Genomic DNA, 11,660 nt, shown 5'->3' on the forward strand with positions numbered 1-11,660 from the left:
GCCCATCCACTGCTTGTCAAATTTGAGGAGTGGGATAGAAGCAACCTTGTCCCAAAACCAGTGCAGGAGCCCCAGCGTGCAGCAGGCCCCGACGCGTGTCACACACCTTGCACGACACTGCTGGCACACCGTGCGTGCAGAGCTGCCGGCTCCCCAGAAGTTAGCAGCAGCAGCACCATCTTCTGCAGCGTAACAGGAAAGCCAAAGCCCAGGTATCCCAGAAGACTTTATTCCCATCACAACCTAAATACTTGGCTCATGGCAGAAGGTCCTCTCGCGTTGTCTTAGTTCCCTTTCTCCGAGCTTGCCCGGCCTTTGCTCACCCAGCGTGTGAGATTTCCCCGTGCGTTTCCCATTCCTCTTTGGAAAAACAGCTCATCCTTGCAAGCGCTCCATATCTCACCTGTGTTTTGACTTCCTTATTTTCAGCTGCCAGGGGAGCGAACAGGAGGAGGTTCATTGATTATTTTTAGCGTCAAATCTCAGCTTGGTAACCTTTATTAAAGCTAAGCTAAATACACAGCAAACATAAGCTTTACTCAGGCAGCAGTTCACAGGAACTTGGCAGGGGCCTGCCTGCATTTCAGAATCCTTGTCCTTTTTCTAGATGAAAGCCCTGCAGAAGGATTTGTTTTTCAGACAGAAGGCAAGCCAAGTTGGTGATTTCATCCCAAGGCAGGCTGTGTCAAGCTGGTCCTATTCAAACACGCAGGAAATCAACCTTGGAGCTCGTTCAGAAACGAGGATGGAGACTGGGGGTAGAGAGGGGGGCCCTGAGGAGGACAAGAGCTTGGATTCTGAAACCGAGCTCGGAACAGGCAGGGAAGATACCTGCTGTCAGTGTAGTGCTGCGGGGACCTGTCCCGCGCCTTTGGAAGGGTTAACTGGCCAGGTTGCAATTAACATTTCTTAATTTCCAGCTCTTCCAAGAAGCTATCCCATCTCTGCCCTTGTGGAGCCCTGCAAGGGGCACGCACGGCATCGCTCTGATAAGAGGTCAGGTGGCTACCCCAGGCGAAGGCAAATTTTCCCGGAGTCCCCTCATTCCAGGACATTCTTGCCTGTTTCAGGCAACCATTGTCTAATTAAAGCAGATGTTTTCTGAGCCTAAGTGTGGATTACTGAGGAGAGAAGGAGAGAGCTTGCTCTGTGCAAGGGAATGGGGAGAAGGGAGAGGGAGGTGGGAAGGAGACTTTTGCGAAGTCATTCTTTACAAGCTGGTACAATGATCTCCGCTTTAACATTTGTAAAGCAGCTGTATAACACCTGTGGCAGAGGGGAGGCACCTGATGGCAGAACTCAGAGCGTTTGCTCTTGCGTCTGCTGCAGGTTCTCCGAGATCTTTGGACAGTCCCTTCCCAAGCAGCAAGGGAAGCACAACGGAGAAAAACTTGGTATCATTTTATTTGCTGCATTTCTGCAGCTGCAAACTTGCCTGTTGCTCGGAGAAGACATCGCTCCAGGAACTTCCATCGCTATGCAGCAGGGTTTCGAATACAGCAAATCACACGGGAAATCAGTGAGAGAAACCTGTTTGGGGTGTATGTGCGAGTGTGTGTAATTCTTCATCCCTGAGTAACATCTGCAGGGGCTTCTGAGCAAGGCAGGCAGAATGTGCTGTCACTGCTAGAAAAAGCTCAGACCTGCCCCTTTGTGCTTACTGTCTCTGCAGAAGAACTCCAAGGCCTCCAGTCCTTCCTTTCTAGCAATTGCTTTCATGGATCCAGCTTGTAGTGGTTTGGGGTTTTTTTTCTTCAAATCAAGCACTTTCTGATGTGAATAATACCAACAAAACGTTTGCAATTTGGCCTGGAGGATGGGAAAAATGCAGACACCGTAAGCCAAGGCAGTTTCTTAATGTCTATACTCATTAGGTACATTTTAACATTAGTGGCTGGTGCTGGAATCTGCCCACGCAGGCTGGAGGCTGAGGAAAAATTATTTGAACACATCTGCTCCAAGAGATACTGTCAGACTTGGGGAGCATCTTGTGGTAATTAGGGGAATTCATTTCCTTATTTAGTCCAGCAGAGATTTTTTCCCTGATTTTTTTTTTTTGTGGGATCCTTTAAAATTTTATTTTCTGCATTTGTGTTTTTTCAACAGCTGAAGGGCTCCCAGGCAAGATTCAGACCCTGTGTTCACACAGCACCTTCTGCCCCGTTGCAAAGCACCGGGCAAAGCTGGGTAAGAAGTCTTTTGGAAGTAAAGGAAGAGAAACTCGCAGCCACGGGCTCGAAATACAACACGGAGTGGTAGACCATGATTGCCTTTCCCCTTTCCTGTCCCTGCTGTGTCTTCTCCCTCCTCATTTCCCAACCTACATGTGTGCATCTGCTTTGCAGACAGAAAGCCCCTACGAGACCCCAGTGCAGGGGTTAAAGCAGACCACTTGCCTGAGCGTTCCATCTGAAACACTGCCCTGAGCTCTCCCGGTCACTGCTCTTCAGGTGGTCTGCACTTAGTCGGGAAATTGGGAAAGAAAGGGGCTGAACTGGATCAGCCAGTCGACATCCCAGGCCAGAAGCATCTTCTTCTCCTTTCTGCTGCTCCTGCCAAAGGTGGAGCGGTACCTGTCTCCCCCAGCTCAAAACTCAACCCCCCAACAACTTTTGTCTCCTCACGAGAACTGTTCTACAAGGTCTCTTAAAGAAGAGCACAGCTTTAAGGTCCTGTCCTTTTTTTTCCTGGGGGGAAAAAAAAAAAAGGTGTGTGTCGGGCTTTAATATAGTTTAAAAGCTCGTTTTGAAGAGCTCGTTTGATGTCAGTTGTGAAATTCTGTACGTTTTGTTTCCATTCTTATTCTTTTGTGTCTTTAAAGCAGTACATCTCCAAATAACGTTTTTGCGTCCTGACCGCACATCTCTGTGCTCACTCCTCGAACATTCATGCTTCTCGTAGCGTTGAGCAGTGACAGGGTTATGTTAACCTCTCCGCTTCGCTGGGCACATGTGTTGCCTTAAAATCAACACAGCAGCTGCAGACACTGACATCTGAAACAGTCCTGGCTCTCCTTCCAGCACAGCGTTCCTCTCTGGGCCGCGTGGATCGCACAGCGTGCCTTGCAAGGAACACGGGCCAGAAGAGCTGGTGCTCAAGGATGATGAACTAGCCAGGAAAATCCAGGCTCTCGGGCTGTTTTCTTCTTGGCCAATCTTCCCACCTGAATAGGCGACCTCTGAGATGGAGCCGTGTGGGAATGCATCGGCTTTTGCCTTGGCACGGGAAGGGTGCGTGCCCTGGTCTACAGACACCCAGAGGTCCCCCACAGAGCAGACACCTAATCCTGGCACAGGGGCTTGAGCCCAGGGAGATGGTGTGACTCGCACGGAGCCGGGAGCTGAGCACAGGCAGCGTGGCTCCCAGTTTGGCTGGCGAAGTGGTCATCTGGGAGCCAGCCCCTGGGGTGGTTTTCCTTGGCATGGAGGGAGCCGCCTGGGCGGCTGGCTGGATTGAGCGGGCGTTGATGGGGAGGGTACGTCTGCGGTGGGTTCACTTCAGGCCAGGCTTGGTTTGGGACCAGGTGTGGCTTGACCCAAATCTGCCAGTTAAGCTAAACATGAGCACCTGGCTGGGTTTAAATGCTGCTCCTCGGGGGAGGAGAGCTGGCTAGCCTTGCCTCCTGCCTGGTGAGCTTCTGCTGCCCTGCTGGGGCGCTGGAAGCTTGGAGAAGAGGACCGGGACCTCTAGATGGGGCTGGGGTTTTGCAGGAGGTGAATGTTGGGGAGCCTGGTTGAAACTCCTTTGGGTCAGACCCAGGAGATGAAGCTGTGCTGCTTTCAGGATCCTGTGGCTGGTGATGCAGAGGAAAACCAAGGTGAGAAGCGAGTGGTACAGCATGATGCTGATGCATGAGTGCTCTTTGAATTGAGGAGGGGGGATAAAGCTGTGTGGTGGCTGTATTTCTATCTAAGTGTGCTCTGGGGAGTGGAGAGCTGGGGAGAGGAGGCAAGGGGGTGTGTGTTTTAGCTCTTGGAAAAAAAACCCCACGTTGACAAAGTGAAGGTCATCTAGAAAAAGCCTGAGACAAGGCCTTGATCTAATAAACTTACAAAAGTAATGCAGGGTTTCCCCATGCTCCTTAATTTCTGTTTTTAGCTCAACCAGCTGCTGGAGCCCTACCTCAGGTGGCCAGGCTTCTGGAAGCCCTTTCCCTGACGCAGGGACACGTACCAACAGATGGCTGTCTTGGAGAACTGAAGCTTTTTGTGGAGCAGCTCTCTGTTTGGTCTCCAAAGGAGCCTGCTGAGAAGACAATGCGCCCAGAAGGTGCCCGAAGTGCTGGGAGGACGCAGCCACCGGGAAGGTGGTGAAAGGTAGAGGGAAGAATTGACTTGTGTGAGCTGTTTGAGATGCCTGGGAGGTGGGCTGGGGGGGTGGGGGGGCTGCATCGTTCCGTTCCTTTTACCTGCACCACCATCGTGTTGATGCTGAGATCGGAATAGTTTTAATTTTACTCCTGATTTTATGTGCTGTGCACAGATCATAAAGCCCAGTGATGTGGTTGCCCAGTGGAGGTGAAAGCTGCTTACCTGACGTGTCTGGTGAATAACAATGAGGATGAAGTTACACGTTTCGGAATCGTTTCTGCTGTTCTAGGTGGGTGAAGCTCTGCCACGCAATGGTGGATTTCCTTAAGCTTTGTCTGTTCCTTAGCGCCCGTGTCGTTAATTTTCACATGGCTTTCCCAGTTGTTTTTCCCAGCCTTTGGAAGTCAGATGCTCGGAGGTGACTGCCTGGCATCTGCCCACGTGAGTTGTGAGGTGGAGAAGACTGTGTCCCAGGAGTGTAGTGTTCAGCAGCTCCTTCTGCCCGTGCCGAGCGGAGGTATCCCCCTTGGGAGGGGGCCTCTGAATTGAGGGGCAGCCTGTGGTACCTTCCTGGGTGATGTTCTCTGCGTGGCGTGATGGATGGAGAGCCCTCCCAGGATGGGGGGGATGGAGGCGGTGGCCATGGGACCTGTATCTTCAGGAGTCTTCGTTGTTGTCTGGTACTGAGAAATGAGCGGTTGTCATGGTTACCGGCCTCCCCTTCCCGGTCTTGCCAAATGTCTTCTCTGGAGCCTCGGGCTTGGAGCAGGATTCAGTGCTTCTCTCCTGTTGAGATCATGCTCTGATTCCAAGCACCTTGAATTTCAAACATGCCTAGCCTGGCACGCTGGTGTGATCCTTATGTGCTTTGGTATCTCAAGAGCCTTTTGATGCTCCTGCTTACTTACTGATCCCCAAGACTAGGAAAGGAATGAACGAAATGGAAACGACCCGTGGGGATGCGTAGGGATGCAGCCCTGTGTTCCCAGCTGGGCAGGTGTAGGGTGCCTGGGTGGGCTGCGGGGTCTCGGTGTGGGCAGTACCTCCCGTGGCAAAACTTCAAGGGATCAGCGAAGGTCTATCTTATCTCTCATCCTTGTTCTCTCATTTCAGACCACAACATGTCTAGTCACGAAGTGACCTGAACCGTGAAGGTTGGTTTCCACAAACCTTTTGGCTTGAATCTAACTTCCCCCCACAGCACATGCTCCCCTGCCCCTTTTCTTTTCCTTTTGTCCCCTCAATGCCAGTAGAGGAGCCTTGAGTGACAGTTGAACTGGTTAACAAGGTGGGGGGGGGGGGTTTGGTGGGTTTTTTTTGTTTGTTTGTTTTTGAGCTGGTTTGGTTGGCATTGCTTTAGAGAGTGAACCGAGCCCTGAAAAAGGGCTCGTGCAAGTTGTGCTGGAGTCCTGTGCAGCAAGGGGATGGTGGCAGGGACTGGAGCAAGGAGAAGATTCTTGGAGCAGGAGGAAGGTGAAGGGTCTCAAAGGAAACATGAGGTCATTTCCCTTTTAACGTAGTACATTTCAGAGATACTTTAACAATTAATATCTAAATCTGCAGCCCATTATAGGGCTTGGCAATGTGTTATTTTATAGTCTAACAAATGGGAGCCTGCCTGTGCTAATAGGTTGAATCCCTGAGCTGCAATAATGGTTACTATCACATGGAGAATGATAACTTGCTCCTCCCTGCCTCTTTTGCGATGAGGTCAATTACATTTACCATTTAAGGAAGATCGTCTTCCAATTAAAATGATGAGGATGCAAGGAATCCACTTTTGCTTTCTTTATTTTTAAACTTTAATAGTAATAATCATTACCAAAAACCTGGGAATGAGGGGCAGGGGAATCTCTCCGCCTAGGCAGCCAAGTGTTACGACATAGCTTTGGCTTCAGGCGCCGAGGCTGCTGCTAAGCCCCTCCGTAGCCCATGCGGGAACATCTGGTCCATCTCCTGATGGAAGGTCAGCCCCAACAGCCGGGCAGCGCAGTCTGCTCCCGGCTACTGCGCAAGAGCCTCGGCTGGGGGTGCTGAGCAGCCGGGGCTGGCGTACGAGGCACGGAGCCGGGGTATGTGTTGCTCGAGGCTCTCCTGGGGATAGAGCCGAGCTTGCGAGGCCGCCCTGAGGGTCAGCATCCTCCGTCCCCCTCTGGCTCCTGGGTGGCTCGAGTGCCCCAGCAGAGCGCTGGGCTTGCAGGTGGCCTGGGCTTCCCCAGCCCTCCGAGCAGGGGCCTGGGGAGGTGTTTGTGGCGTAAGGTGTGGATGAGGCGACCTTGTGGTTAGCGCGGGGACGGCTTTCTCCTTTGCCAGCCCTACAGCTGGTGCTGTTGGCCAGTAGTCGCTGCTCTGCCCCGCTTACCTGGTTAAGACCAAGCTTAGGTCTCTCAACCTCTGGATTAACTAACCTGCCCATGATTTTTCAAGAAGATGTTAGCTTTCTTGCGTACAACCCCCTTCATTCTCCAAAACCCTCTCTGACTTCTGTCTGGGAGCTTATTTGGAGTAGTGGACTAATTGTTCACTAACCTGGGGCTCGCTGGAAGCAGAGAGGGGATTGCCTGCTGCATCTGCTTTGGGGGTTATTGGTGAACAGCGTCACAGTGAAGGCATTAGTCATTTAATTAGCATTAATAGGGCAATTATTATCTTAATAAAATGACTGATGATGACATTGAAGTTGCATTTGAGGTTTAACAGCTGCAGCAGCCCGACTGAATTGTGTGTTTGTTAATCCTCAATGAGGGTGTTCTATTTCACCGAGTGATGTTTATTTAACATGCAATAAGTGTCTTAGCAAATCTCTATTAAAGGCATATGTGGAAACCTTAATTTGAGGCACTACAGAAGAGAGTGAGACTGTTCAATTCATAAAATCCTATTTAAACACTGTGAGCTCCAAAACCCGGCCAGTGCCAAAGCAAACTGTATCCTGTAAGCTCCGTGCCAGATGTCTCATGTGGGGTATACTCAAGGTCCAAAGAAAATAAGGTCTGAAGGGAACAGTTTGGCCCTTGAATCTCCGATGCAGCCTATATAAAGGGGTTTCGTTTCCATTCAGGAAATACAAACCTTTTCTATATGGATCCTGTTCAAAGCGTGTTTGCGGAACAATTCTTCCCAGCAGCAGCGATTCTCGGTAACACCTACGCCTGTGAGCAGAAACTAGATCTGGTGGGAAGGTTTGGGAAAGAGCCTCGACTCCTCTGAGTTCCTGGGCAAGACGAGGCAGTGATGGGGTCAGAGGTGTCCCCAAGCGGTTTGCGTGGCACCGGTGGGCGCTGGCCGTACGCGAGGCACCCCAGCTATTCCGATGGTGTTCCGGGTCAGGCGGGCGATGAAGCCTTAGCCAACCTGAATTTATTTTTCTCATGTGTCCTGTGACTTTAGGTAGCTCGCTACCGTGGCTCATCATCCTCCAGGCAAGGCGCTCCAGGATATTGGAGAATTAACCTTCGGGAGGCTGAGGTGATGTCCCTGGAGAGCCCGACTTCGCTCTGCACCTGGCCTGTTTCTTTCTGGGTGCCTTTACGTGGTATTTTGCAGGTAGGTGCGTGTTCCTTTTGCCTGTGTTCGGAGACGTTTGGACGTGAGCCAGGTCTGAACTGGCACCCTCGCAGCAGCGGTGAACTCACTAAAGAGTGGGATCCTTCAGCGCTGATTTGGCACTGAATTAAGGCAGCCACAGGACTTCCAGTTGGCTCAGACACGGGTGTAGCACATGTATAGACACGACACGGGCTTTATCTTGAGCTTCTCTGACTTGTGCGGCAATTCAGCTCCAAATTCAAGCGTATGAACTCTGAGGCCAACCTCCCGGGCCAGGACCAGGACATGTGCTCAGCGTTCCTCCCGCTTATCCGGGAACCCATCCTGCTGGGCGAGGGAGGGATGGGCAGCCCTGGCAGCCTTCACGGCGTGAGCTGCGTTGGCTTTGGGTGAAACGCGGGAATTGGAGAGGGACCAACGCTCGGGGCTCCTGGGACCTATGGCCAGCCCTGTGCCGTTTCCTCAGGTGAGGGAACGTCATCTCTGTGAAACGTGTTTGCTGGGATGAAGCCTTCTGCACGTCTGTATGAGGTCATCTGCTGTAGTGGGAATGTCTTGTGTGTTTTCTTATTACAAAGGTGGTTTTGAAGCGTTGTCCCAACTCGGAGAAGAGGCGGCAGGGCTGGGAGGATTGCCTGAGGCTATTTGATGAGGTAGGGGCAGCCTGGCGTAAAGCTACTCCTGTCCAAGGGAGGCCATTCAGATCCTGTACGGACAAGACTGGCTTCTCCCTCATGCGTGGCTCCTGTTGGCTCCAACTCATGCTCTCCTTTGGGCTGGCAGAAGGTATGGCTGAGACCGCTTTCCAGCTTGCTGGGCTGTCCTTGCTGCCCTGACCACGTACCCAGCCCAGGTCCTAGCAAGCCCAGCAGCAACCAGCTGGCTGTAGTGCTCCGAGCCCCTCACAGCTTTGCTTGGGGTGGGAGCCTGGCTGAGCACATCCTAGCCGCTGTGTGGGGCCAAAACCTTGCCGCTCTTGGCTAGCTTTTTACCTTTCCTTGCTTGTAATCTCTTCAGGGCGGCGAGCCAAGCAGGCCCATAGGCACGATCGAAACATGGGATAAATATTCCGAGTCGCTTGATCTATAGGAACAGGCGCGGTGGGGAGGGAGTGAGTTAATCTCCTCCGTGCTCTTGGCCGTGGCAGGGCTGTTCCTGTATTCCCCTGCGTGCCGAGGTGGGGGGATAAGCTGGTTGCAGGGAGAACGCTCTGTCCCTTCCCTGGAAGAAGAGATTCATCCGAACCTTCCTTCTGGGAGTGGTCCTTGGTAGGCAGCTGAAATTTTCCTTTTCCTCTCATCCCATGACTGCTAGGGAATATCCAGTGCCTTGCATTGTCCAGAATAATTCCACTGTCCAGAGGATTCACGTGTCTCAGTATCTGTAGGCTGGCTGTTTCCTTTCTTGCACTTCTCGGCTGCTTTCTCCCAAGTTGGTGCCTCCAGCCCTTAATAATTTATCTTGCTCTTGGTAGAGCAGGTGGTTGTGGGTTGCCTGGAGGGATACAGCTAAAACGAAGCAAAAGCCGTCTCTGCTCCTTCCCTGCCTCTGCCCCAGCCCCAACGGCCGTGGCTGTCGTTGTGCCGTGGAACGTGCAGCCCCTCTAAAACACCTCTGGTAACAGAATGGAAGTGAAGTGGATCCCCACAACCCTGGTTTCAAAGGTGTCTTAATTCAGTGTCTCAACCAGTCTGCCGGCTTTCCAGTACTATCAATCCCACTTAAAAAAAAAAAAAAAAAAAGCCATAAAAAAGTACAGAAGCTTAGCAGCAGCAGAAGTTCTAACTACAATTCTTGCCGTACGTGGTTGCCCAAACAGGTGGGGTGAAATGGGTGCGAACCCGTGTGCAGCGAGTTGGATGGAGCGGTGTCAAAGGCAGGTGGTGAAAGGTGACGCGATACCCTGTCATGTTCAAGATGTCTTGGATTTCTGGCGCAGGCATGCGAGTAGAAGGGTGAATGAGAACTATGTTTGAGGGAGCGGGGTGAGGTGGTGTTTTTGAGACGGGAAGGATTTCACTTCTGATGGGAAGTGTTCTGGGCTTCGCTTGCTTTCCTCTGCTGCCTGTTCCCAGCTCAGGCAACTCCTCTGTTCTTCACTGTGCTTGCCCAGAGCTATCGTATGTGACTGTTTAAACAGCCGTAAGCCTGTTTATTTACTAAGGCTATAAATTATCTTGAAATCAGAATTCATCATTGTGCAAATACCCTGTTTTAACAGGCAGGCTGGCGCTCTGCTAGAATGACAAGAGTCATAGACCTCCCAGCTGATCTGCCAAGTCTCTGTCAAGGGCAGGTGTCTTTGCACGGGCAACTGCTGCCTTCCATAGATCCAGGCAGGCTCAGAGGCTTGATTATTTATTTTTTTTTTCATTGTGTGTTGTTTCACTGACGTTCGGGAGAACGCAGCGGCCAGTGCAGGTCTCTGAAGGACAAACTGCGTGTTTGTTATCTTGTGCTTGCTGGGATTTGCTGGGAGATAATGGACTAGACAGATCATGAATCTCCCAGGCATTAGCAGCAGTTGTCTCCAAAAGAAAGTACGAGAGGCTGATATTAATCAAGGAATGAGCTTTTCCTAGCTTTTATCCTCACCCTAGCTAGCAATAAGTAAGCCTGTTTCTGAAGGACGTGGCTCTTAAACAGCAACAACAGAACCAGCAGCATCCTGTGCGGTGTTACTGGGGTTGTTTCCTTGACCGTTAGGCTTTCTGAGGGCTCTGACTCTGTAAGTAACTGGAAGAACTTGCCTGAAAACACGGAAACATCGTGCATTTGCTATGTGAAGTGTAAATCCTTTGTCCTGTAACTCCTCTCTGAAATGCTGGAGCTCGGAGATTTAACCAGCCAAGGTTAAAAGCCACCGGGGTGGCTGTCATAAGCTGGTGGTCCTGTGTTGCCCTGGCCGTTGCGTAGGTTGTAGGGTTTTGCAGATGTTGATGTTTTTTCTCTCCTTAGGAGCCCCCCCTCACCTCCAGCTGAGTGCAGCCCTAGCGGTCCAGCGCCCAAATGCCGTTGGTGAGCTGTGTTGATCGGGTTGACTCACTCTGGCAGGTTTGGTAGCAACTGTTCATCATCCGGCTTACCTGTCCTGCACTGTGTAAGCCATCGCCTCTGCACATTTCTGGAACCACAAAAACTGGAGGTGGAAAAGATCTGAGGTCATCCAACTTCTCCGTTTTCCCCCTATGGGGGAAGGCTTGTTCCCTACACCAGATTTTCCTGTACTGGGTCCAGTTTTAAGTGACTCAAGGAGCAGGGTTTTCATCGTTTCCCTTGGGAGCCTGGCAGATTTCTCACCATGAGAGATGTTTTCCTAATCCTCCACCTGACCTGTTCCCCTCCTCGATTCCAGCTTTGAGTGGACAGTGTGAAGCTGCAGTGGGTTAACGCTCATCACATTCCTGGAGTACTGGTTAACTCTTTCTGGGTCACATCGACGTGTGTCCTGAATAAAAAGGCTTTTGAAAGGAGGATTTTACGGTGCCACTCGAAGACCGACAAGCGTCGATAGCGTAGGTAGGGCGAGTACCGAGCGCTGGGGTCCTTTATAGGAGTTACAGGTTTGTGGATGGTTTTCTTCTCTAGAATATAAGTGTACCTGCAACTGGTGGAAACTGGAAAGTGGTGAAAGCGGTGCACAGAGCTGGTGGCAATTGCTGTTTTTATCTTAGGCTTTGCTTGTGCCTAGCACTTAGTCAAGAAGCTTGGGTTTTTCTTAACAAGCTGAGGATTTTCCCATGGATCGCTTTCTTTGCTTATCCTGTCTGTGCTGCCAGTGCTGTGTAACCGGTAGCTTGA

The 11,660-nt window shown here is 51.3% G+C and overlaps 1 long non-coding RNA gene across 1 annotated transcript; it reads left to right on the forward strand.

Moving 5' to 3' along the window:
- The first annotated feature begins 2,720 nt into the window (after window positions 1-2,720).
- LOC114012086 (uncharacterized) lies at window positions 2,721-11,333 on the forward strand. The gene is made up of 7 exons (XR_008749899.1): window positions 2,721-3,817; window positions 4,099-4,316; window positions 4,483-4,599; window positions 4,692-4,827; window positions 5,424-5,464; window positions 7,701-7,856; window positions 8,438-11,333. It is a non-coding gene; the product is annotated as an uncharacterized LOC114012086 (long non-coding RNA).
- The last annotated feature ends 327 nt before the right edge of the window (window positions 11,334-11,660 follow it).

This window comes from Falco peregrinus, chromosome 15 (genome assembly GCF_023634155.1).
Source record: "Falco peregrinus isolate bFalPer1 chromosome 15, bFalPer1.pri, whole genome shotgun sequence".
In the NCBI taxonomy this organism is placed as follows: domain Eukaryota; kingdom Metazoa; phylum Chordata; class Aves; order Falconiformes; family Falconidae; genus Falco; species Falco peregrinus.